The 27,782-nt window shown below is 42.5% G+C and overlaps 1 protein-coding gene across 1 annotated transcript in view; it reads right to left on the bottom strand.

Moving 5' to 3' along the window:
- LOC115150530 (metabotropic glutamate receptor 2-like) overlaps positions 1 to 27,782 on the bottom strand; it is a 93,655-nt gene that overhangs the window by 40,574 nt on the left and 25,299 nt on the right. The gene's annotated exons all lie outside the window — the stretch shown is intronic.

Genomic DNA, 27,782 nt, shown 5'->3' on the forward strand with positions numbered 1-27,782 from the left:
TGAGAGACAATATGGCCACATTACCATAACGCTGTTTATATAATAGCCTCAGTTATGAGACTTACATCTAAAATTAATGAGAAAAGATGATACTATTTGTGAAATTATGTGATTTCCAACGATGACGAGACAGCCTACAGGGAAGGAGGTGAGGGCACTCGGAGTGTGGTGTCAGAAAAACAACCTCTCACTCAACATCAACAAAACAAAGGAGATGATTGTGGACTTCAGGAAACAGCAGAGGGAGCACCCCCCTATAAACATCGACGGGACAGCAGTGGAGAAGGTAGAAAGCTTCAAGTTCCTCGGCGTACACATCACAGACAAACTGAAATGGTCCACCCATACAGACAATGTGGTGAAGGCGCAACAGCGCCTCTTCAACCTCAGGAGGCTGAAGAAATTTGGCTTGTCACCTAAAACCTTCACAAACTTTTGCAGATGCACAATTAAGAGCATCCTGTTGTCTTTATCATCGCCTGATATGGCAACTCCACCGCCCAGTTGTAGGGTCTGCACAACGCATCACCGGGGGCAAACTACCTGCCCTCCAGGACACCTACAGCACCCGATGTCACAGGAAGGCCAAAAAGATCATCAAGGACAACAACCACCCGAGCCACTGCCTGTTCACCCCGCTTCCATCCAGAAGGTGAGGTCAGTACAGGTGCATCAAAGCTGGAACCGAGAGAGCTTCTATCTCAAGGCCATCAGACTGTTAAACAGCCATCACTAACACAGAGAGGCTGATGCCCACATACAGACTTGAAATCATTGGCCACTTTAATAAATGGATCACTAGTCACTTTAATAATGCCACTTGAGTAATGCAAGATATGTAAACATTATATACTTTAAACAAGATGGCGTAGCAGTTGGACGTGTGTTTGTCTTGTCCCGTCTTGTCCCGTGTAAATAGTCGTTTTCCTCGTTTTGATCGTATATATTTCATATATATTCTAATCTCACTTTCCATCTACGGACTGAATATACTTTCCTGCAACCCGCCTCACCCAATGTGGTACGGATCTGCTATTTTTATACTTTAGAACCGGAACCCCCATCAGAAACTAGCCAGCTAACTAACTAATAGTCAGTCAGCCACTGCTAGCGGTCTTCACCATTACCTCGGACAGCACCCAGTTTCAGCTCGGTCAATACCTGCCAGTCTGCACAGCACGATATCAACCCAGAGCATATCGGACTGCTTTTTCTCTACCACATCACCGGATTACTACCGCAAGCTCTGGACCATTACACCGGATAAACGCAGCTAGCTAGCTGCAACGTGAGTGGCTACTGCTGGCTAACGCCTCTGTCCCGAAGCAAGCACCAGTTAGCCTTGAGCTAGCCTCGAGCTAGGCCCATCTCCCGGCTAGCCGAAGAGGTCTACCAGCTAATTCTTGGGCTACAATACCTCTTTTGCCAACTGGCCTGGACCCTTTATTGCCGACACGGAGCCCCACCGATCCATCACGACTGGTCTGCCGATGTAATCGTCCGAGGAGGTTTCAACAGGCTTTTCCATTGCGACGTTGTCGAAGACCAATCTGCTAGCCCCGGCCTGCTAGCTTTCTGAATCGCCGTGTCTCCAGCTCGCCTAGCGTAGTAGCGACTACCGAACGGCTCCCTGACTCACCTATTGCTGCTCATTGGACCCTATGATCACTCAGCTACACATGCCTCTCCCTAATGTCAATACCTTAGACAGCTCTTTTGTCTCACCTCCCACACATGCGGAGACCTCACCTGGCTTAACTGGTGCCTCCAGAGACACAACCACTCTCATCGTCACACAATGCCTAGGTTTACCTCCACTGTACTCACATCCTACCATACCCTTGTCTGTACATTATGCCCTGAAACTATTCTACCACGCCCAGAAATCTGCTCCTTTTATTCTCTGTTCCCAACGCACTAGACGACCAGTTTTTATAGCCTTCAGCCGTACCCTTATCCTACTCCTCCTCTGTTCCTCTGGTGATGTAGAGGTTAACCCAGGCCCTGTAGCCTCCAGCACCACACCTATTCCCCAGGCACTCTCATTTGATGACTTCTGTAACCGTAAAAGCCTTGGTTTCATGCATGTTAACGTCAGAAGCCTCCTCCCTAAGTTTGTCTTATTCACTGCTTTAGCACACTCTGCCAACCCTGATGTCCTAGCCGTGTCTGAACCTGGCTTAGGAAGGCCACCAAAAATTCGTACATTTCCATCCCCAACTACAACATAGAACTGCCAAAGGGGGCAGAGTTGCAATCTACTGCAGAGATAGCCTGAAGAGTTCTGTCATACTATCCAGGTCCGTGCACAAACAATTCAAGCTTCTACTTTTACATTTTAGTCATTTAGCAGACGCTCTTATCCAGAGCGACTTACAGTAGTGAATGCATACATTTCATACATTTTTTTAATAAAAAAAAAAAATCCCGTACTGGTCCCCCGTGGGAATCGAACCCACAACCCTGGCGTTGCAAACACCATGCTCTACCAACTGAGCCACATGGGACTTTAAAAAATCCACCTTTCCAGAAATAATTCTCTCACCGTTGCTGCTTGTTATAGATCCCCCTCAGTCCCCAGCTGTGCCCTGGACACCATATGTGAATTGATTGCCCCATCTATCTTCAGAGTTCGTACTGTTAGGTAACCTAAACTAGATGCCCTCAATCTCACACAAATGATCAAGGAACCTACCAGGTACAACCCTAAATTCGTAACCATGGGCACCCTCATAGATATCATCCTGACCAACTTGCCCTGTAAATACACCTCTGCTGTCTTCAACCAGGATCTCAGCGATCACTGCCTCATTGCCTGCGTCCGTAATGGATCCGCGGTAAAACAACCACCCCTCATCACTGTTAAACGCTCCCTAAAACACTTCAGCAAGCAGGCCTTTCTAATCGACCTGGAAGGATATTTGACCTCATCCTGTCAGTAGAGGGTGCCTGGTTGCTCTTTAAAAGTACTTTCCTCACCATCTTAAATAAGCATGCCCCATTCAAAAAATGTAGAACTAAGAACAGATATAGCCCTTGGTTCACCCTAGACTTGACTGCCTTCACCAGCACAAAAACATAATTAGCATCGAATTGCCCCCGCGATATGCAACTTTTCAGGAAAGTCAGGAACCAATATACACAGTCAGTTAGGAAAGCTAAGGCTATCTTTTTCAAACAGAAATTTGCATCCTGTAGCACTAATTCCAAAAAGTTTTGGGACACTGTAAAGTCCATGGAGAATAAGAGCACCTCCTCCCAGCTGCCCACTGCACTGAGGCTAGGAAACACTGTCACCACCGATAAATCTACGATAACCAAGAATTTCAATAAGCATTTTTCTACGGCTGGCCATGCTTTCCACCTGGCTACCCCTACTCCGGCCAACAGCTCTGCACCCCCCACAGAAACTTGCCCAAGCCCCCCGCTTCTCCTTTACCCAAATCCAGACAGCTGATGTTCTGAAAGAGCTGCAAAATCTGGATCCCTACAAATCAGCTGGGCTAGACAATCTGGACCCTCTCTTTCTAAAATTATCCGCCGAAATTGTTGCAACCCCTATTACTAGCCTGTTCATCCTCTCTTTCGTATATCATCTGAGATCCCCAAAGATTGGAAAGCTGCTGCAGTCATCCCCCTCTTCAAAGGGGGAGACACTCTAGACCCAAACTGTTGTAGACCTATATCCATCCTGCCCTGCCTTTCTAAGGTCTTCGAAAGCTATGTTAACAAACAGATCACCGACCATTTCAAATCCCACCGTACCTTCTCCACTATGCAATCTGGTTTCCGAGCTGGTCATGGGTGCACCTCAGCCATGCTCAAGGTCCTAAACGATATAATAACCGCAATTGACAAAAGACAGTAATGTACAGCCATCTTCATCGACCTGGCCAAGGCTTTCGACCCTGTTAATCACTGCATTCTTATCGGCAGACTCAATAGCCTTGGTTTCTCAAATGACTGCCTTGCTTGGTTCACCAACTACTTCTCAGATAGAGTTCAGTGTGTCAAATCGGAGGGCCTGTTGTACTAACTTCTGTCAGTCTCTATGGGGGTGCCACAGGGTTCAATTCTCGGGCCGACTGTTTTCTCTGTATATATCAATGATGTTGCTCTTGCTGCTGGTGATTCTCTGATCCACCTCTACGCAGACGACACCATTCTGTATACATCTGGCCCTTCTTTGGACACTGTATTAACAAACCTCCAAACGAGCTTCAATGCCATACAACACTCCTTCTGATGCTTCCAACTGCTCTTAAACACTAGTAAAACTAAATGCATGCTCTTCAACCGATTGCTGCCTGCACCCGCCCGCCCAACAAGCATCACTATTCTGGACGATTCTGACGTAGAATATGTGGACAACTACAAATACTTAGGTGTCTGGTTAGACTGTAAACTCTCCTTCCAGACTCACATTAAGCATCTCCAATCCAAAATCTATTTCGCAACAAAGCCTCCTTCACTCATGCTGCCAAACATACCCTCGTAAAACTGACTGCCCTACCGATCCTTGACTTCGGCGATGTCATTTACAAAATAGCCTCCAACACTCTACTTGGCAAATTGGATGTAGTCTATCACAGTTCCATCCGTTTTGTCACCAAAGCCCAATATACTACCCACTACTGCGACCTGTATGCTCTCGTTGGCTGGCCCTCGCTTTATATTCGTCGCCAAACCCACTGGCTCCAGGTCATCTATAAGTCTTTGCTAGGTAAAGCCCTGCCTTATCTCAGCTCACTGGTCACCATAGCAACACCAACCCGTAGCACATGCTCCAGCAGGTTTATTTCACTGGTCATCCCCAAAGCCAACACCTTCTTTGGCCGCCTTTCCTTCCAGTTTTCTGCTGCCAATGACTGGAACGAATTGCAAAAATCACTGAAGCTGGAGACTTCTCTAACTTCCCTCTCTAACTTTAAGCAACAGCTGTCAGAGCAGCTTACCGATCACTGTACCTGTACGCAGCCCATCTGTAAATAGCACACCCAACTACCTCATCCCCATATTGTTATTTTATTTTTTTGCTCTTTTGCACCCCAGTATCTCTACTTGCACATCATCATCTGCACATCTATCACTCCAGTGTTAATACTAAATTGTAATTATTTCGCCTCTATGGCCTATTTATTGCCTTACCTCCCTAATCTTACTACATTTGCACACACTGTGCATATATTTTTCTATTGTGTTATTGACTGTACATTTGTTTATCCCATGTGTCACTCTGTGCTGTTGTTTTTGTTGCACTGCTTTGCTTTATCTTGGCCAGGTCGCAGTTGTAAATGAGAACTTGTTCTCAACTGCCCTACCTGGTTAAATTAAGGTGAAATAAAATTCAAAATAGATCTCATATGTATATACTGTATTTTATACCATCTATTGCATCTTGCCTATGCCGCTCTGTCATTGCTCGTCAATATATTTATATTGATATATTCTTATTCCATTCCTTTACTTAGATTTGTGTGTATTAGGTAGTTGTTGTGGAATTGTTAGATTACTTGTTAGATATTTCTGCACAGTCGGAACTAGAAGCACAAGCATTTTGCTACACTGGCAATAACATCTGCTAACCATGTGTTTGTGACCAATGAAATTTGATTTTGATTTAAGCGGGCCAGCCATGCCCGCAAGGTTCGAGCAAGGCCCCTCCCAAACCCCCCCAAAACAGGAAAAAAAATGTATAGGAAAAGAGCTAATTTCCTGCAATTCTACAAATTTGGCCCCCAAAAAAGCTGCGAGGGTGTGTGGTACACCAGTGCATGCACTGCTTCATGAATGCGCGCAGACACACACATACACACTCAATACTAAGGAAGGGGAGGTTCAAAGACAATGTCATATGTGTGTTGAAGTATCTCCTTCCCAGGATATGGCTAGCAGACTATAGCAGGAGATTCCATACTTAGAATCAGCACCAGTTCACTTCTAAAGAGTTCAGTTGCTTGGCAACCGCCCTTAAAATGTTCCACCAGGTGGAAATGTGACCCGGTTGGACACTAGAGGAGAGGATCTCTCTCATCAGAGCTGCCCTCTCCTTGCCGAGTGATACGGGGCTCCCATACTGTAATGGGTCACTTAAATATGCTCTGCCAGGGACCCCACAGTCACCACAGCAGACCACACACACTGCTGCTAAGCTGTCATTCGGAAAAGGAAGGAAGGAATTAATGTATAGGCATGCATGTGTCACAGGCTTTGGTTTTTCCATTTATTTTTCAAGGTTGGACGTTAGCACCTTACAACGTGGGGCGCACCGACTCGTTAGTCACTATGTGTTACACCTGTGCTGGCTTGTCCATCTCATTAGTCGAAAGATGCTTCACCTGTGCTGGCCCAGATTATATTTAAGAATGGATGGTCCAGTCTCCAGTTGTTTTGGGAGATGTGGATAAGAGCGTCTGCTAAATGACGTAAATGTAAATGTAATGTGGAGGGTTAACAGCTTTAGTTGGCTCTCGCTATTTGATTTCTAGAAAAACAATCCTTTATCTGATCTTCCCTGTTTTTGTTTTGCTTCCTGTCTTTAAGTTTGGTGTGGATTTTTCTTTTGTTTGCTTCTTAATGGGCAAATTTAGTGGGCGCTCATGGTGGGTGTCTTACAGGTTCCAGTTGTTGTTGCTAGTCAACTGTCAGAGGACACCACCATGAGTGTCTTTCAGGACCCCTCTTAAACCCCCCCCCCCCCCCCCTGTTTTGGTTGTTGTCTGTGACTCTTTCTTAGTTCAACCTTCTGTTTGAGCGACAATGTTTGGTTTTCTTGCTGGGGAACGTAACACATGCATATCTTAAATTGGGTTGGCACTTCATCTTGACAGGTTTGTCTTCTGAAGCCCTTACAACTCTATCACTATCTCACTCAGCTCTCATCCATCTTCATCAACCCATTCCCATCCTTTCTGTCTCAGATTGAGCATTGTACAAAATGGGAATGACATTGCGTGTCCCCGATCCAAGTGTTCAGGAGATCCTTCCAACTGGGATCGACTTCCCTTATTCCTGACCCCCATTTTCTCACGCCTTAAAATTGTCTAGCCTGTTTGGGATAGGGGGCAGTATTGAGAATTTTGGAAAAAATATGTGCCCATTTTTAACTGCCTCCTACACCAACTCAGAAGCTAGAATATGCATATTATTGTTCAGGTTTGGATAGAAAACACTCTGAATTTTCTAAAACTGTTTGAATGGTGTCTGTGAGTATAACAGAACTCCTATGGCAGGCAAAAACCTGACAAGGTTTCAAGCAGGAAGTACCCTGTCTGACAAGGAGTCGTGCGTCTTGCATCGGTTTATTGAAAAGTAAGGATCTTAGCTGTAACGTGACAATTCCCAGGGCTCCGATAGGCTCTCAGAACCCGGGAAATAACTGAAGGTTAACGAGGCAGCCTCAGGCTGAAACACATTATCGGCTTTGGCAAGTGGCGGCTCAGAGGACCTTTGAATGAGGCGCGTGCACGATTAGCTCCTGAGGAGAAATTTTATTCGGCTGTTTAGGCTCAATGCATATTCCGGTCGGAATATTATCACTTTTCTACGAGATAAATGGCATAAAAATTGGTTTTAAACAGCGGTTGACATGTACGGTAATGGAATATTTAGACATTTTTTGTCACGCCAATGCGCCATGCGCGAGACCGTGATGAAGCATTCTGATAGTGTCTAGAACTCACGAACAAAACGTCGCTGTTTGGATATAACGATGGATTATTTGGGACCAAACCAACATTTGTTATTGAAGTAGAAGTCCTGGCAGTGTATTCTGACGAAGAACAAGCAAGGTAAGAACATTTTTCTTATAGGAAATGTGATTTTGGTGGAGGCTGACCTGGGTGTGTGTCTAAATAGCTAGCCCTGTGATGCCGGGCTATGTACTTAGATTATTGCAAAATGTGCTTCATCCAAAAAGCTATTTTAAAATCGGACATATCGAGTGCATAGAGGAGTAATGTATCTATAATTCTTAAAATAATTGTTATGCTTTTTGTGAACGTTTATCGTGAGTAATTTAGCAAACTGTTAGTAAATTCCCCGGAAGTTTGCGGGGGTTATGCTTTTTCTGAACGTCACATGCTAATGTAAAAAGCTGTTTTTTGATATAAATATGAACTTGATTGAACAGACATGCATGTATTGTATAACACAATGTCCTAGGTGTGTCATCTGATGAAGATCATAAAAGGTTAGTGCTGCATTTAGCTGTGGTTTGGGTTTATGTGACATGATATGCTAGCTTGAAAAATGGGTGTCTGATTATTTCTGGCTGGGCACTCTGCTGACATAATCTAATGTTTTGCTTTCGTTGTAAAGCCTTTTTGAAATCGGACAGTGGGGTTAGATTAACGAGATTCTTGTCTTTAAATAGCTGTAAAACAGTCATATGTTTGAGAAATTGAAGTAATAGTATTTCTAACGATTCAAAAATCGCGCCACTGGATTTCAGTGGCTGTTACGTAGGTGGGACGAGTTCGTCCCACATGCGCCAGAGAGGTTAACTAAGCAAACTGGGAGCAGGCTAAAATGTTGCCACACGGGATATAAAGGCATTCATTCACATGTAAGATGGACAGTGCACACACTCATTCAGTGGTGCAGAGGAAATTATATGGATTGTGAGACTGTATGAATAGAGTTCTGCTGAGCCACTGAATAATCCAATCACATGCAACTTTATGATTTGGGAGAGCATGTTCTTTACATTTCGTCATGAATTATGCATTTCCACTGCATGGCTTTACTGATACGTTTCATAATTATTGTAATTTCTGGCATGAATTCGATCATGTGTGCACAGCCATGTAATATCCACTGGGTGAGTCGCGTGCTCCCAGAAATGTGCACAGTCTAGAACCAGATGAAAACCGCTGAGGACTAAAAATAGCTATTGTTTTTCCTCTTTAAGATAAGAATGAGATGTTTGAGCTCTCCGCTAGCACAGCCCAGAAACTCATTATCATAGTATAAATTAGGATAATGTTTCTGGTGTAGTAAATGTCAACCAATGTTTTCGTAAGAATGTGTATGAGTGTGTGTGCATTTGTGTGTGTGCGTGCATTCGTGCGTGTGCGTGCTTGCCTGCATGTGTGTAATTATGTGCGTCTTCTATCAGATGTTGCCATCTCATTCACCTCTAAATGGCACCCTGTCTCATTAATTAGACAGTCTCAGGCTGCGTCTGGGGAATGTGCTAAAATATTCCTCTTTAAATAAGGATTCTGGGAGACGCAGCAGGAACTCAAAAGCTCTTTCTCTCTCTCAAAGAGCACAGAAGGAAGAGCCTTTGTTTTTACATACACACCCCCGTCTTTCATCGCTGTTAAGAATAATGAATACTTATGTAAATAAGGTATTTCTGTTTTTTATTTTTAATACATTTGAAAAAAATTCTAACCAGCTTTTGCTTTGTCATTAGGGGGTGTTGTATGTCGATTGACGCGGGATTTAAAAAAAAATAATAATAATTTAGAACAGGCTCTAACATATTTGGAAAAAGTGAAAGGGTCTGAATACTTACCAAATGCACTGCAGTATGAGGGTGTTGTTTTAACAACAACTGTAGGGCGCAAAGCCTTATTTGCATATTTCCCAGTGTGCCTTGCCTTTCGAATGAATTGTAGAGTTACCGCCCATGACTGTATTCATTAGTGACAGAAACATGGTTGTTGAAATTTCATTTCTTTGTGCAGCATAAGATTAATTAATCAATCAATGTACATACAAAAACAGATATTGAAGCAAACATAAAAAAAATAAAAATCTACCTGCAATAGAGCATGCTGGGAAATATGATAATGATGGGCACGGTTTTTAGTGTTTCACTCTACACAGAGTAAGAATGTCACAATCACGCTCAAATCTGGTTATTAACACCAACATTGGGGTTATTTTACACCAATGAGTGTTAATAACTATTAACAGAGATAATTTAACTCCTGAATCAACACTAGAGATGTTTAAAAAAAAATCATCAACACTAGGTAACACTGGCCAATTTTCTTTGTAGCAGTGTCAGTGAGTCATGTTTAACAGGACTGTTGTCGAGGATAACGCTGCTGGAGCCTCTGCAATACTTTAATTACAGCCTAGCCCAAAGGCTAAATGTTCCTCGCTGTAATTGTAGAATATACTGCATCACTAATTAACACACGCATGGCTGTTGATGAAAAACAGCACTAAAGCTCTCTCAACTACTCATTGATACCCACTGAAATGTCGGTATCTGTGAAAACAGCACAGCAGCATACCACCCTGCATCCCACTGCTGGCTTGCATAGGAAGCTAAGCAGAGTTGGTCCTAGATGGAAGACCAGATGCTGCTGGAAGTGGTGTTGGGGGTGCCTGCTGGCCAGGCCCCAGGATAGATCCACCCACAGATCACATCTGACTCTGGGACACAACAACAACCCCACCGGCAGGCTGCAGCAGCACCAACCTGCTCACTGTGACCAGTCCAGACTCCCAGAGTGGCGGCAGCCATGTTCTGCTGCATCTAAAAGGCGATGGGGATGTTTACCTGGGGATTGTGAGGTGTCCTGTGGCCTGACTGGCTGGCTAGCCCATCTCCCTGTAGGTTCCCCATACATCATATATGATCACCTGGGGTTCACCCGGACGGCCCAGACAAGGCCCCTAGTCTGATATTATACAGGGAGAGGAGGGGGCTGATGAGCCAAAGGCTTCAGAGCTGTAGAACCTACAGCTAGTGTGAAAGATGCCCACACACACTCATTACTCACTCCGCCTGCATATCTGAATAACATCATCTCTGGCTCACTCTGACTACCTGTCAGGTAGTCAGGAAATCCTTGTTTATGGGGCCATCAATCAGTCTCTATGAATCAGATACTACGTAGTCCGCACAACAATGTGAGCCTTTGTAGGAATTACATCAGCCGTAATCGTGATGACAGTACAGTGTATTTGCGAAGCGTTGTTCCACAAACCCAAAGTGCTTAAGACATGAATGATAAAGGAAGTGCAATACAAGAGAAGATTAGTCTTAATAATTGAGGGCTAGTTTGCTCAGCACACAAAGGGAAGGCTGAACAAAACACCCTATTAAGCACAGATAGTGGTGTCGCAATAAAGGTGATGATAGATTTACACTCCCTGGAACCCTGTGGAGCGGTCTGGGCCAAGTTCAATCAACCCTACTAGACTAGGTCTAGTTCATCAGACAGACACCTACTGGCCCACCAGCTCACCACTACAACATAGAGAGCAGTGGAGGCTCATGAAAGGAGGAAGGGGAGGACCATCCTCTACAGTGAATAAAAATTGAAAAACATTTAAAAAGTTATCCTTTTTAGGTAAAACTATACTAATAGTCACCAAATAATTGATTAAAACACACTATTTTGCAAAGAAGGTCTACAGTAGCCTCAACAGCACCATGGTGTAACCGGAGGACAGCTAGTTTCCATCCTCCTCTGGGTACATTGACTTCAATACAAAACCTAGGAGGCTCATTGTTCTCAACCTCTTAATTATGTAATTATTACAACTTCCGGAGGACGTCCTCCAACCTATCAGAGCTCTTGTAGCATGAACTGACATGTCCACCAAATCAAAGAATCAGAGAATTAATCTAGTATTGAATGCATAAGCTACAGCTAGCTAGTAATGCAGTGCATAACATGTGGTGAGTAGTTGACTCAAATAGAGAGAAAGACAGTAGTTGAACAAATTAATTTCTTTCATGATAAAAGAGAAGCGAGAAATAGAGATGTAATTTTTTTCTACTTACAGCTGAAGTCGGAAGTTTACATACACCTTAGCCAAATACATTTAAACACAGTTTTTCAAAATTCCTGACACTTAATCCTAGTAAAAATGTCCTGTCTTAGGTCAGTTAGGATCACCACTTTATTTTAAGAATGTGAAATTTCAGAATAATAGTAGAGAGAATTATTTTTGATTTCAGCTTTTATTTCTTTCATCACATTCCCAGTGGGTCAGAAGTTTACATACACTCAATTAGTATTTGGTAGCATTGCCTTTAAATTGTTCAACTTGGGTCAAACGTTTTGGGTAGCCTTCCACAAGCTTCCCACAATAAGTTGGGTGAATTCTGGCCCATTCCTCCTGACAGAGCTGGTGTAATTGAGTCAGGTTTGTAGGCCTCCTTGCTCGCACACACTTTTTCAGTTCTGCCCACAAATGTTCGATAGGATTGAGGTCAGGGTTTTGTGATGGCCACTCCAATATCTTGACTTTGCTGACCTTAAGCAATTTTGCCACAACTTTGGAAGTAAGCTTGTGGTCATTGTCCATTTGGAAGACCCATTTGCGACCAAGCTTTAACTTCCTGACTGATGTCTTCAAAATATCCACATAATTTTCCATCCTCATGATGCAATCTATTTTGTGAAGTGCACCAGTCCCTCCTGCAGCAAAGCACCCCCACAACATGATGCCGCCACCCCGTGCTTCACGGTTGTGTTAGCTAATTCAAGTTTGTCATTTTAAAAGGCTAATTGATCATTAGAAAAACCTTTTGCAATTATATTAGCACAGCTGAAAACTGTTGTTCTGATTAAAGAAGCAATAAAACTGTCCTTCTTTAGACTAGATGAGAATCTGGAGCATCAGCATTTGTGGGTTCGATTACATTGTCAAAATGGCCAGAAACAAAGACATTTCTTCTGAAACTCGAAGGCTGAATGAAGGCTATTCCGTGCGAGAAATAGCCAAGAAACTGAAGATCTCGTACAACGCTGTGTACTGCTCCCTTCACAGAACAACGCAAACTGACTCTAACCAGAATAGAAAGAGGAGTGGGAGGCCCCGGTGCACAATTGAGCAAGAGGACAAGTACATTAGATTGTCTAGTTTGAGAAACAGACGCCTCACAAGTCCTCAACTGGCAGCTATGCCTATACTGTATTTCTGATTAATTGATGTCATTTTAATGGACAAAAACTTGCTTTTCTTTCAAAAACAAGGACATTTCTAAGTGACCCCAAACTTTTGAACGGAAGTGTATATACAGTGCATTCAGAAATTCAGACCCCTTGGCTTTTTCCACATTTTGTTACGTTACAGCCTTATTCTAAAATTGATTAAATATTTTTTCCCCTCATCAAGCTACACACAATACCCCATAATGACAAACCGAAAACAGAAATACCATATTTACATAAGTATTCAGACCCTTTGCTATGAGACTCAAAATTGAGCTCATGTGCATTCTGTTTCCATTGATCATCCTTGAGATGTTTACAACTTGATTGGAGTCACCTGTGGTAAATTAAATTGATTGGACATGATTTGGAAAGGGTATGGCGGTGTTCGCTTCAGTAATCTTACTAGTATAAAGACCTCCTCCATTCCTGCCATTATTGAAAGAGATTGTGATACTTCACATCTCAAAATTGGGTTACTTAATGTTAGATCCCTCTCTTCCAAGGCAGTTATAGTCAATGAACTAATCACTGATCATAATCTTGATGTGATTGGCCTGACTGAAACATGGCTTAAGCCTGATGAATTTACTGTGTTAAATGAGGCCTCACCCCCTGGTTACACTAGTGACCAAACCCCCCGTGCATCCGGCAAAGGCGGAGGTGTTGCTAACATTTACGATAGCAAATTTCAATTTACAAAAAAAAAAACAATGACGTTTTCGTCTTTTGAGCTTCTAGTCATGAAATCTATGCAGCCTACTCAATCACTTTTTATAGCTACTGTTTACAGGCCTCCTGGGCCATATGCAGTGTTCCTTACTGAGTTCCCTGAATTCCTATCGGATCTTGTAGTCATAGCAGATAATATTCTAATTTTTGGTGACTTTAACATTCACATGGAAAAGTCCACAGACCCACTCCAAAAGGCTTTCGGAGCCATCATCGACTCAGTGGGTTTTGTCCAACATGTCTCTGGACCTACTCACTGCCACAGTCATACTCTGGACCTAGTTTTGTCCCATGGAATAAATGTTGTGGATCTTAATGTTTTTCCTCATAATCCTGGATTATCGGACCACCATTTTATTGCGTTTACAATTGCAACAAATAATCTGCTCAGACCCCAACCAAGGAAGATTAAAAGTCGTGCTATAAATTCTCAGACAACCCAAAGATTCCTTGATGCCCTTCCAGACTCCCTCTGCCTACCCAAGGACGTCAGAGGACAAGAATCAGTTAACCACCTAACCGAGGAACTCAATTCAACCTTGCGCAATACCCTAGATGCAGTTGCACCCCTAAAAATTAAAAACATCTGTCATAAGAAACTAGCTCCCTGGTATACAGAAAATACACGAGCTCTGAAGCAAGCTTCCAGAAAATTGGAACGGAAATGGCGCCACACTAAACTGGAAGTCTTCCGACTAGCTTGGAAAGACAGTACCGTGCAGTATCGAAGAGCCCTCACTGCTGCACGATCATCCTATTTTTCCAACTTAATTGAGGAAAATAAGAACAATCCGAAATGTCTTTTTGACACTGTCGCAAAGCTAACTAAAAAGCAGCATTCGCAAATGGAGGATGGCTTTCACTTCAGCAGTAATAAATTTATGAACTTTTTTGAGGAAAAGATCATGATCATTAGAAAGCAAATTACGGACTCCTCTTTAAATCTGGGTATTCCTCCAGGGCTTCATTGTCCAGAGTCTGCACAACTCTGCCAGGACCTTGGCTCAAGGGAGATACTAAAGTGTTTTAGTACTATATCTCTTGACACAATGATGAAAATAATCATGGCCTCCAAACCCTCAAGCTGCATACTGGACCCTATTCCAACTAAACTACTGAAAGAGCTGCTTCCTGTGCTTGGCCCTCCTATGCTGAACATAATAAACGGCTCTCTATCCACCGGATGTGTACCAAGCTCACTAAAAGTGGCAGTAATAAAGCCTCTCTTGAAAAAGCCGAATCTTGACCCAGAAATTATAAAAAACTATCGGCCTATATCGAATCTTCCATTCCTCTCAAAAATTTTAGAAAAAGTTGTTGCGCAGCAACTCACTGCCTTCCTGAAGACAAACAATGTATACGAAACGCTTCAGTCTGGTTTTAGACCCCATCATAGCACTGAGACTGCACTTGTGAAGGTGGTAAATGACCTTTTAATGACGTCAGACCGAGGCTCTGCATCTGTCCTCATGCTCCTAGATCTTAGTGCCGCTTTTGATACCATCGATCACCACATTCTTTTGGAGAGATTGGAAACCCAAATTGGTCTACATGGACAAGTTCTGGCCTGGTTTAGATCTTATCTGTCGGAAAGATATCAGTTTGTCTCTGTGAATGGTTCGTCCTCTGACAAATCAATTGTAAATTTCGGTGTTCCTCAAGGTTCCGTTCTAGGACCACTATTGTTTTCACTATATATTTTACCTCTTGGGGATGTCATTCGAAAACATAATGTTAAATTTCACTGCTATGCGGACGACACACAGCTGTACATTTCAATGAAACATGGTGAAGCCCCAAAATTGCCCTCGCTAGAAGCCTGTGTTTCAGACATAAGGAAGTGGATGGCTGCAAATTTTCTACTTTTAAACTCGGACAAAACAGAGATGCTTGTCCTAGGTCCCAAGAAACAAAGAGATCTTCTGTTGAATCTGACAATTAATCTGGATGGTTGTACAGTCGTCTCAAATAAAACTGTGAAGGACCTCGGCGTTACTCTGGACCCTGATCTCTCTTTTGAAGAACATATCAAGACTGCTTCAAGGACAGCTTTTTTCCATCTACGTAACATTGCAAAAATCAGAAACTTTCTGTCCAAAAATGACGCAGAAAAATTAATCCATGCTTTTGTTACTTCTAGGCTCGACTACTGCAATGCTCTACTTTCCGGCTACCCGGATAAAGCACTAAACAAACTTCAGTTAGTGCTAAATACGGCTGCTAGAATCCTGACTAGAACCAAAAAATTTGATCATATTACTCCAGTGCTAGCTTCCCTACACTGGCTTCCTGTTAAGGCAAGGGCTGATTTCAAGGTTTTACTGCTAACCTACAAAGCATTACATGGGCTTGCTCCTACCTATCTTTCCGATTTGGTCCTGCCGTACATACCTACACGTACGCTACGGTCACAAGACGCAGGCCTCCTAATTGTCCCTAGAATTTCTAAGCAAACGGCTGGAGGTAGGGCTTTCTCCTATAGAGCTCCATTTTTATGGAATGGTCTGCCTACCCATGTGAGAGACGCAGACTCAGTCTCAACCTTTAAGTCTTTACTGAAGACTTATCTCTTCAGTAGGTCCTATGATTAAGTATAGTCTGGCCCAGGAGTGTGAAGGTGAACGGAAAGGCTGGAGCAACGAACCGCCCTTGCTGTCTCTGCCTTGTCGGTTCCCCTCTTCCCACTGGGATTCTCTGCCTCTAACCCTTTTACAGGGGCTGAGTCACTGACTTACTGGTGTTCTTCCATGCCGTCCATGGGAGGGGTGCGTCACTTGAGTAGGTTGAGCCACTGACGTGGTCTTCCTGTCTGGGTTGGCGCCCCCCCCTTGGGTTGTGCCGTGGCGGACATCTTTGTGGGCTATACTCGGCCTTGTCTTCGGACGGTAAGTTGGTGGTTGTAGATATCCCTCTAGTGGTGTGGGGGCTGTGCTTTGGCAAAGTGGGTGGGGTTATATCCTGCTTGTTTGGCCCTGTCCGGGGGTATCATCGGATGGGGCCACAGTGTCTTCTGATCCCTCCTGTCTCAGCCTCCAGTATTTATGCTGCAGTAGTTTATGTGTCGGGGGGCTAGGGTCAGTCTGTTACATCTGGAGTATTCTCTTGTCTTATCCGGTGTCCTGTGTGAATGTAAATATGCTCTCTCTAATTCTCTCTTTCTTTCTTTCTTTCTCTCTCTCGGAGGACCTGAGCCCTAGGACTACCTGGCATGATGACTCCTTGCTGTCCCCAGTCCACCTGGCCATGCTGCTGCTCCAGTTTCAACTGTTCTGCCTGCGGCTACGGAACCCTGACCTGTTCACCGGACGTGCTTGTTGCACCCTCGACAATTACTATGATTATTATTATTTGACCATGCTGGTCATTTACGAACATTTTAACATCTTGACCATGTTCTGTTATAATATCCACCTGGCACAGCCAGAAGAGGACTGGCCACCCCTCATAGCCTGGTTCCTCTCTAGGTTTCTTCCTAGGTTTTTGGCCTTTCTCAGGAGTTTTTCCTAGGGAGTTTTTCCCAGCCACCGTGCTTCTTTCACATGCATTGCTTGCTGTTTGGGGTTTTAGGCTGGGTTTCTGTACAGCACTTTGAGATTTCAGCTGATGTACGAAGGGCTATATAAATACATTTGATTTGATTTGATTTGATATCAAAACATTTCTGCAGTATTGAAGGTCCCCAAGAACACAGTGGCCTTAAACGGAAGAAGATTGGAACCACCAACTCTTCCTAGAGCTGGCCGCCTGGCCAAACTGAGCAATCGGGGGAGAAGGGCCTTGGTCAGGCAGGTGACCAAGAACCCAATGGTCACACTGTGTTACGCGTGTCGAAGAGATTAGACCAAGGCGCATCGGGTTGCGTGCTCATCATTATTTATTTATAAGTGAACACAAAAAAAACAATAAACAAGGAACGACAGTTTTGCAGGCTAAACTAACAGCAGTGCAAAGACAACTACCCACAAAGGGACAGGTGAAAAACAAGCTCCTTAAGTATGACTCTCAATCAGAAACAACGATGTACAGCTGTTCCTGATTGAGAGCCACACCAGGCAAACAAAGAAATACACAACATAGACAACCTAGAATACAAAACAAGAGCATAAACCAAAAACCCCGGAACACATAAATACAACACCCCTCTAAGTACACACACACCCCGAACCATATAAAACAAATACCCCCTGCCACGTCCTGACCAAACTACAATAACCAATAACCCCTTATACTGGTCAGGACGTGACACACTGATAGAGCTCCAGAGTTCCTCTGTGGAGATGGGATAACCTTCCAGAAGGACAACCATCTCTGCAGCACTCCACCAATCAGGCCTGTATGGTAGAGTGGCCAGACGGAAGCCACTCTTCAGTAAAAGGCATATGACAGCCCACTTGGAGTTTGCCAAAAGGCACCTAAAGGACTCTTAGACCATGAGAAACAAGATTCTCTGGTCTGATGAAACTAAGATTGAACTATTTGGCCTGAATCCCAAGCGTAACGTCTGGAGGAAACCTGGCTCCATCCCTATGGTGAAGCATGGTGGTAGCAGCATAATTCTGTCAAGGGCAGGGACTGGGAGACTATGCATGATCAAGGGAAAGATGAACGGAGCAAAGTACAGAGAGATCCTTGATGAAAACCTGCTCCAGAACACTCAGGGCCTCAGCCTGGGGCATAGTTTCACCTTCCAACAGTACAACAACTCTGAGCACACAGCCAAGACAACACAGGAGTGGCTTCGGGACAAGTCTCTGAATGTCCTTAAGTGGCCCAGCCAGTGCCCGGACTTGAACCCAATCAAACATCTCTGGAGAGATCTGAAAATAGCTGTGCAGCGACGCTCCCCATCCAAACTGACAGATCTTGAGAGGACCTGCAGAGAAGAATGGGAGAAACTCCCCAAATGCAGGTGTGCCAAGCTTGTAGCGTCATACTCAAGAAGACTCGAGGCTGTAATCGCCCCCAAAGGTGCTTCAACAAAGTAATGAGTAAAGGGTCTGAATACTTACGTAAATATGATATTTCTTTTTTTTATACAAAGAAACATTTTTGCTTTGTCATTATGGGGAATTGTGTACAGATTGATGAGGGATAAAAAAACAAACATTTTAAAATAAATTGTAGAAAAAGTCAAGGGGTCTGAATAGGGGCCCCAATTAGTAGGCCTTTCATCATGTGCTTTTGAGGCGCTTTCCTTGCTTTGCCTCACCAGTCAGTCGCTACTGCTGCTACTGTTACTGATGCTGAGAGTAATCATGCTGTCACTAGTCATACCATCAGCCCGTCCTCCTCAACCCAACATCTGCTGCGTGTCTTCATCTGACAGGCCCACTGATGGAGTGTGAATTACCAGGGAAGAGCTCCTCTAAATGAAATCAGCCAAGCAAATGGGCAAACAGGTAAACAGATCTTCCATCTAGAACCCTTTTTCATTAAAGCTCCTGTGTTAACATCTCACTAAACATGAAGCACTGTAATTGCTTGCTGGTACTTTAGTTTAAGTAGAGACAGTTATATGATCATCAATCATTGTGTCCCTGCTCTATTCTATGGAGTGAAACCATGGCTATCTGGACAGTGACATAGATTTGCAGAACAGTTGCTGCATCAGTATTTATCTTGCATGGATTGGGATTGTTCAAAACCCAAGACTGGGAGATACATTTAGAAACTAGGAGCAATTCAGTGTTTAGTTAGAAGAAGAAAAAACATCTCCTTATATCAGAAAGTATATTTAGCAAGAATCTAGAAAACTCTCTGTACTTATAACTAGCAACCATACACTGAGTATACCGAACATTAGGAACACCTTCCTAATATTGATTTGCACCCCCCCCAACTTGTGTCAAGTTGGCTGGCTGGATGTCCTTTGGGTGGTGGACCGTTCTTGATACACACGGGAAACTGTTGAGTGTGAAAAACCCAGCACCGTTGCAGTTCTTGACACAAACCGGTGCGCCTGGCACCTATTACCAGACCTCGTTCAAAGACACTTAAATCTTTTGTATTGCCCATTCACCCTCTGAATGACACACATGAACAATCTATGTCTCAATTGTCTCAAGGCTTGAACATTATTCTTTAACCTGTCTCCTCCCCTGCACTGCACTGGTGAGATACACTGTCTCTTTTTCTCTCACCACCCCAGGGATTCTTGGGGCATGGCCTTTCAGGCTATGACTTCTCTCTCTGTCTCTCTCTCAGATCATGCCTAGAATAATGTATTGTCATGCAAGTATTGTAACTTAAGCTTAATGCATTGTATAATGTCATCATTCATTTTAGAACAGAAAATTCTCAGATCTTCCTTGACCTTACTATTACTTTAACTCAACTATAGTCTCTTGCATACAACTAAATTATCTTTATGGAGTCAGATATTCAGTTAAATAGACTTCATCATATTAATTGCATAGTCTTATTATGGGTTGGACGTGAGGTACTGTATATAATAATACATATATGATAAATATTACCCCACTTTAGTACTTGGTGACCCCAACGTGATATATTATACGGATCATTTGGGCTGAACTGGTATTTATTCCAATAGATTCCCTGATATATAACGAACACATGCGTGATGGGGAAAATGCAAGTAACAGATTTGTTTGAGTAATGGCAATCAACTCGTATTAATGATTTGATCAGAAAAGGCAAGAAAAGTCTCACATTTGATTCGACTAGGGATTACATTTTACAGTACTGGCAATATATTGGCATGCAAAAGAAAACATCTAAGAGGATGTTAATTCTAGACCTTGCTGTATTTTTATTGGCAAAAATGAATTGCGACACAGCAAACTAGGGGTGAGCATGCATGATACCACTGTGATACCACTGCAAGTAGCTTAGCGATTAGAGTGTTAAACCAGTAACCGAAAGGTCGCTGGTTCAAATACCCGATCCAACAAGGTGAAAAATCTGTCAATGTGCCCTTAAGCAAGGCACTTAACCCTAATTTGCTGCAGGAGCGCAGTATTACTATGACTGATCCTGTAAAACAACACATTTCACTGCACCTATCTGGTGTATGTGATAATAAAAGGGACATCAAAGTGCAAAATAGAGCAGTTCAAGCATGCAAAAAATGGCAGGTTATTTCTACATGACGCACAGCGAGATTTGTTAGACGAGAGCACAAATAAGCTTCAAAACGACATTTCTGACTCAGATAGAGAGAGCGCGTTTGTCGCACAGTCAGTCGCACCTATGGGTATGGTGTGCGCATCCATACCACTCTCTAGTGTGTGAGCAGACCAAGCTACTGAAACAGCCCCTATTGCTGGTACAAACAGCCCACAAAGCATTATTGTGATTTCTGTAAAAGGGAAAGGAAAGGGGATATCAAGTCAGTTGCGCAACTGAATGCATTCTACCGAAAGAATAGCATACGGTCAGGCACTGTTGGAATCTTGGCAGAGGAAATCCTCATTCACATTTCAGGCAGCCTGCCGGCCCACAGAGTAGGACTTACTATCCAGTTAGATTTGATAACTTTTGTCACAGAAGCAGTCATACTATGCAGAGATGTTGAGATTTAGGGAGGGGCTGACCATCTCGATTCTACTCACAGCATAGGGTAGATTGGGAGCTTTCTCCTAAAACTTAGGATATTGATTATTTGAAGATGTGTTAACTAATTCTTCCTTTACAACTCAATGGTTTCTATAGTACCAGTCAAAACTTTGGAGACATTCAAGGATTTTTCTTTATTTTAACTATTTTCTACATTGTAGACTAATAGTGAAGATATAGAAACTATGAAATAGCATATATGGATTCATGTGGTCCCCAAAAAAGTGTTAAACAAATCAAAACATATTTAATATTTGAGATTCTTCAAAGTAGCCACCCTTTGCCTTGATGACAGCTTTGCACACTCTTGGCATTGTCTCAACCAGCTTCATGAGGTTGTCACCTGGAATGTATTTCAATTAACAGGTGTGCCTTGTTAAAAATTAATTTATGGAAATTATTTTATTTTTAATGCGATGAGCCAATCAGTTGTGCTGTGACAAGGTAGGGGTTGGTATACAGAAGGTAGCCCTATTTGGTAAAATACCAAGTCCATATCATGGCAAGAACAGCTCAAATAAGCAAAGAGAAATGACAGTCCATCATTACTTTAAGACATGAAGGTCAGTCAATGCATAACATTTCAAGAACTTTTAGTTTCTTCAAGTGCAGTCGCAAAAACCATCAAGCGCTATGATGAAACTGGCTCTCATGAGGACCGCCACAGGAAAGGAAGACCCAGTGTAACCTCTGCTGCAGAGGATAAGTTTGTTAGAGAAATTGCAGCCCAAATAAATGCTTCACGGAGTTCAAGTAACAGACACATCTCAACACCCACTGCTCAGAGGATACTACGTGAATCATGCCTTCATCATCGAATTGCTGCAAAGAAACCACTACTAAAGGACACCAATAATGAAGAAGAGACTTGCTTGGGCCACGAAACACGAGCAATGGACATTAGACCAGTGGAAATCTGTCCTTTGGTCTGATGAGGCCAAATTTGAGATTTTTGGTTCCAACCGCGGTGTCTTTGTGAGACGCAGAGTAGGTGAACGGATGATCTCTGCATGTGTGGTTCCCACCGTAAAGGATAGAGGAGGAGGTGTGATGGTGTGGGGGCGCTTTGTTGGTGACACTATCAATAATTTATTTAGAATTCAAGGCACACTTAACCAACATGGCTACCACAGCATTCTGCAGCGATACGCCATCCCATCTAGTTTGCACTTAGTGGGACTATCATTTGTTTTTCAACAGGACAATGACCCAACCTCCACGCTGTGTGAGGGCTATTTCTCCAAGAAGGAGAGTGATGGAGTGCTGCATCAGATGGCCTGGTCTCCACAATCACCCGACCTCAACCCAATTGAGATGGTTTGGGATGAGTTGGGCCGCAGAGTGAAGGAAAAGCAGCCAACAAGTGCTCAGCATATGTAGGAACTCCTTCAAGACAGTTGGAAAAGCATTCCAGGTGAAGCTGGTTGAGAGAACGCCAAGAGTGTGAAAAGCTGTCATCAAGGCAAAGGGTGGCTACTTTGAAGAATCTAAAATATAAAACATATTTTGATTTCTTTATTTTTTATTTAACTTGGCAAGTCAGTTAATCTTAGGGATAGGTGGCAGTATTTTCACGTCCGGATGAAAAACATGCCCTAGAAGCTAGGATCTGCATATTAATAGTAGATTTGGATAGAAAACACTCTGAAGTTTCTAAAACTGTTTGAATGATGAATGTGAGTATAACAGAACTCATATGGCAGGCAAAACCTGAGAAAAATCCAACCAGGAAGTGGGAAGTCTGAGGCTTGTAGTTTTTCAAGTGATTCCCTATCCAATACACAGTGTCATGTTGCACTTCCTAAGGCTTCCACTAGATGTCAACAGTCTTTAGAACGTTGTTTCAGGCTTTTACTGTGAATAGGGAGAGAATAAGAGCTGTTCCAACCAGGTGTCCCAGGATAAGGCATGAGTTCAGTCACGCGCGCAGCCTTGGGAGCGAGCTGAGTTCATCTTCATTCCTAAAGAGAAAGGAATCGTCCGGTTGGAATTTTATTGAAGATTTATGATAAAAACATCCTAAAGATTGATTCTATACATCGTTTGACTTGATTCTACAAACTATAGTATAACTATTTTGACTTTTCGTCTGGACTTAGCAAGCACGTGCCTGGAATAATGAACCTAACACGCAAACAAAATGGAGGTATTTGGACATAAAGATGAACTTTATCGAACAAAACTAACATTTATTGTTGAACTGGGATTCCTGGGAGTGCATTCTGATGAAGATCATCAAAGGTAAGTGAATATTTATCATGCTATTTCTTGAGTTTTGTTGACTTCAACATGGCGGGTTTCTGTTTGGCTTGTTGTTGTTGTCTGAGCACTGTACTCAGATTATTGCAAAGTGTGCTTTCGCCGTGAAGATTTTTTGAAATCTGACACAGCGGTTGCATTAAGGAGAAGGGTATCTATAATTCTGTGCATAACACTTGTATATTTTGTCAAAGTTTATGATAAATATTTCTGTAAATTGATGTGGCTCTCTGCAAAATCACCGAAGTTTTGGAGGCAAAACATTACTAAACATTACGTGCCAATGTAAACTGAGATTTTTGGATATAAATATGAACTTTATCGAACAAAACATACATGTATTGTGTAACATGAGGTCCTATGAGTGCCATCTGATGAAGATCATCAAAGGTTAGTGATTAATTTTAGCTGTATTTCTGGTTTTTGTGACACCTCTCCTTGCTTGGAAAATGGCTGTGTGGTTTTTCTTGTCTAGGTGCTGTCCTAAGATAATCTAATGTTATGCTTTCACCGTAAAGCCTTTTTGAAATTGGACACTGTGGTTGGATTAAGGAGAATCTTATCTTTAAAATGGTGTATAATACTTGTATGTGTGAGAAATTTGAATTATGAGATTTTTGTTGTTTTGAATTTGGCGCTCTGCTATTTCACTGGCTGTTGTCAAATCCGTCCCGCTAACGGGATTCGAGCGGGAAGGGGTCTCTAAGAGCTTTTAAGAACAAATTCTTATTTACCATGACGGCCTACCCCGGATGATGCTGGGCCAATTGTGCGCCGCCCTATGGGACTCTCAATCACGGCCGGTTGTGATACAGACGGGAATGGAACCAGGGTCTGTAGTGACGCCTCTAGCACTGAGAAGCAGTGCCTTAGACCGTTGTCTTTTTTATTATTCTACAATGTAGAAAATAGTAAAAATAAAGAAAAATCCTTGAATGAGTAGGTGTCCAAACTTTTGACTGGTACTGTATATCCATTTGTGACATACAGAAGGTTACTTTTGTGAATGTCCCTGCAAACAATAATGAGTCGTTAGGACGACCCCGGGATGTCACAAAATGGTCACATGAAGTCATCAGGACGTTGTGTCATGGTCCACTTGAGGTTTTGTCTAGTTCCCGGTTGGTCTCTGTTTTTAGGATGTTATTGGGACAAAACTTCCAGGGGACCATGACACAACATCCCAAGAATGTGCTAAAAACGGGGACATCCACGGGACCAACCAGAAACATAGACAAAACTTCCAGGGGACCATGACACAATGTCCTAAAAACGTTCAGGTGACCTTCAGAGGACCATGACAAAATGCCCCAAGAATCTCCTAACAACATCTCAGGGTCAAACCGAGAAATGTAAAATGTTCCCCCAGAGAACGTTCCCTTGGGACCATCATGCAACATCCTAAGGACTAGTAAAATGAAAGCCCTGGGAACTTACAGGGAACTAGTCAAAGGTTCCGCAGAGAACATTCCCTTAGGACCATCACACAATGTCCTAAGGACTAGTCAAATGAAAGTCCTGAGAACGTCCTAAAAAGGTCCTAACATTGTCCTCAGTGACGTCCTGGGAACTGACAGGGAACTAGACAAAGGTCCCCTAGAGAACTTTCATTTGGGATCATCATGCAACACTCATTAACTTGTTATGGATAGGGGGCAGTATTTTCACGGCCGGATAAAAAACATATCCGATTTAATCTTGTTATTACTCCTGCCCAGAAACTAGAATATGCATAGAATTAGTAGCTTTGGATACAAAACACTCCAAAGTTTCTAAAACTGTTTGAATGGTGTCTGTGAGTATAACAGAACTCAAATGGCAGGCCAAAACCTGAGAAGATTCTGTACAGGAAGTACCCTGTCTGACCATTTCTTGGCCTTCTTTGTCATCTCTATCCAAAACAAAGGATCTCTGCTGTAACGTGACACTTTCTAAGGCTCCCATAGGCTCTCAGAAGGCGCCAGAATGTTGAATGATGACTCTGCAGTTACTGGCTGAAAAACAGTAGCGCATTTGGTAAGTGGTCGATCTGAGAACAATGAGACGGGCGTGCACGTGAAGAGTCCATTTTAGATTTTGAGTCTTTGAACGGAAAGACCGGTCGGAATATTATTGCTTTTTTACGAGAAAAATCGCATAAAAATTGATTTTAAACAGCGTTTGACATGCTTCGAAGTACGGTAATGGAATATTTTGAATTTTTTTGTCACGATACGCGTCCGCGCGTCACCCTTCGTTACCCTTCGGATAGTGTCTTGAACGCACGAACAAAACCCCGCTATTTGCATATAACTATGGATTATTTGGAACCAAACCAACATTTGTTGTTGAAGTAGAAGTCCTGGGAGTGCATTCTGACGAAGAACAGCAAAGGTAATACCATTTTTCTTATAGTAAATCTGAGTTTGGTGAGTACCAAACTTGGTGGGTGTCAAATTAGCTAGCCCGTGATGGCGAGCTATCTACTCAGAATATTGCAAAATGTGCTTTCACCGAAAAGCTATTTTAAAATCGGACACCGCGATTGCATAAAGGAGTTCTGTATCTATAATTCTTAAAATAATTGTTATGTTTTTTGTGAACGTTTATCGTGAGTAATTTAGTAAATTCACCGGAAGTGTTCGGTGGGAATGCTAGTTTTGAACGTCACATGCTAATGTAAAAAGCTGGTTTTTGATATAAATATGTACTTGATTGAACAAAACAGGCATGTATTGTATAACATAATGTCCTAGGAGTGTCATCTGATGAAGATCATCAAAGGTTAGTGCTGCATTTAGCTGTGGTTTTGGTTTTTGTGACATTATATGCTAGCTTGAAAAATGGGTGTCTGATTATTTCTGGCTGGGTACTCTGCTGACATAATCTAATGGTTTGCTTTCGTTGTAAAGCCTTTTTGAAATCGGACAGTGTGGTTAGATAAAGGAGAGTCTTGTCTTTAAAATGGTGTAAAATAGTCATATGTTTGAAAAATTGAAGTTTTCGGATTTTCGAGGAGTTTGTATTTCGCGCCTTATCATTGGATATTGGAGTGGTGTTCGGCTAGCGGAACGTCTAAATGTATTAAGGTACCTAATGGAAACGTTGCCGAATGTTCTCAGGACGTCCCTTGCTTGCTGGAGTGCTTTTTTATCTACACAGATTACTAGACAAAATGTAGTAGCTCCTGTTAAGACACAAAGAATAGTTTGTTTTCCTATGTGGCTAAGTCCATCTGAATGTATAGATGTGTGTGTGCTATGAACCGTCATTGCCTTGTTTCACACAAAATGGCCTTTGAACCTTCACCATTGATATGCTAATGCTGGGTGCTGTAAATTGAGATGCTACACTTCATTTCCAAATTACTTGTGAAACCACTCTTACCCTATAATTGTATTTATATTTTGAGTTGCTTGAAAGTTGATTTGATTTAACTTCAAGAATTGTTCTTGATTTCCCATGCTCCCATCCCCGCAGGAAATTAGAATTTGTTCTTAACTGACTTACTTGCCTAGTTAAATAAAGGTTAAATTAAAAAATGAAAAATATTTGGTTCTTGTTTATTTTGAAATGATCAAGGCGAATCCATTTTCTCTCAAAGGGATATTAATATTATTTTAAAATACTGTATGTTGTGATGTGGTGATCTCTGATCATCTTGATAAAACCACATCTGAAGTTGCTATTGACCAATCCAATCAGATAAAAATACTATTGTATGTTTATTGAAATGTTGAATTCATCTGTGATGTCTTGGACAGTCTCTTTGTTTTGCTCTTACAAAGAAGAATGTAGCATTCCTTTCTAGCTTGCTTGCAGGAAGACATTTGCAGGAAGTACATGTCCAAAGCAGAAGACAATGCTACCCGCCAAAGGACCCTCCTGAATTGTTGCTGCTAGGACCATGGACTACTGGTCTGAAGATTGTCTACGGTGACTACAGTGCTGGTCGTCCAGTTGTGAACACTTCTGTCTGATTCAGAATCAGATGTGTTCAAGGTAAGGCGGCCCAGCTACCCGAAGTGACTGTTTACACTTTTATTGTCTTCTCAGGAATTTAGCCTTCTCCGTGTTGCTCTCCAAACCCCATTCTGTGATGCAGATATTATTTTGTGATAACATCCTGTAGGTCTGATATTCGATTGGAGCTTAACTTGACATTAATACTATTGATCAACAACTCAGATTTTGAATCCAAAAAACTCAGATGTTATAAAGGGGTCTCAGATTCATTGTCTCTTTGTTCCTGACCTGTGCTGGAGAGATACACTCTTTTTCTCTTTCAGGTTATGACTTCTATCTCTCTCTCTCTCCCTCTCG

Source organism: Salmo trutta, chromosome 16, assembly GCF_901001165.1.
Source record: "Salmo trutta chromosome 16, fSalTru1.1, whole genome shotgun sequence".
NCBI lineage: Eukaryota > Metazoa > Chordata > Actinopteri > Salmoniformes > Salmonidae > Salmo > Salmo trutta.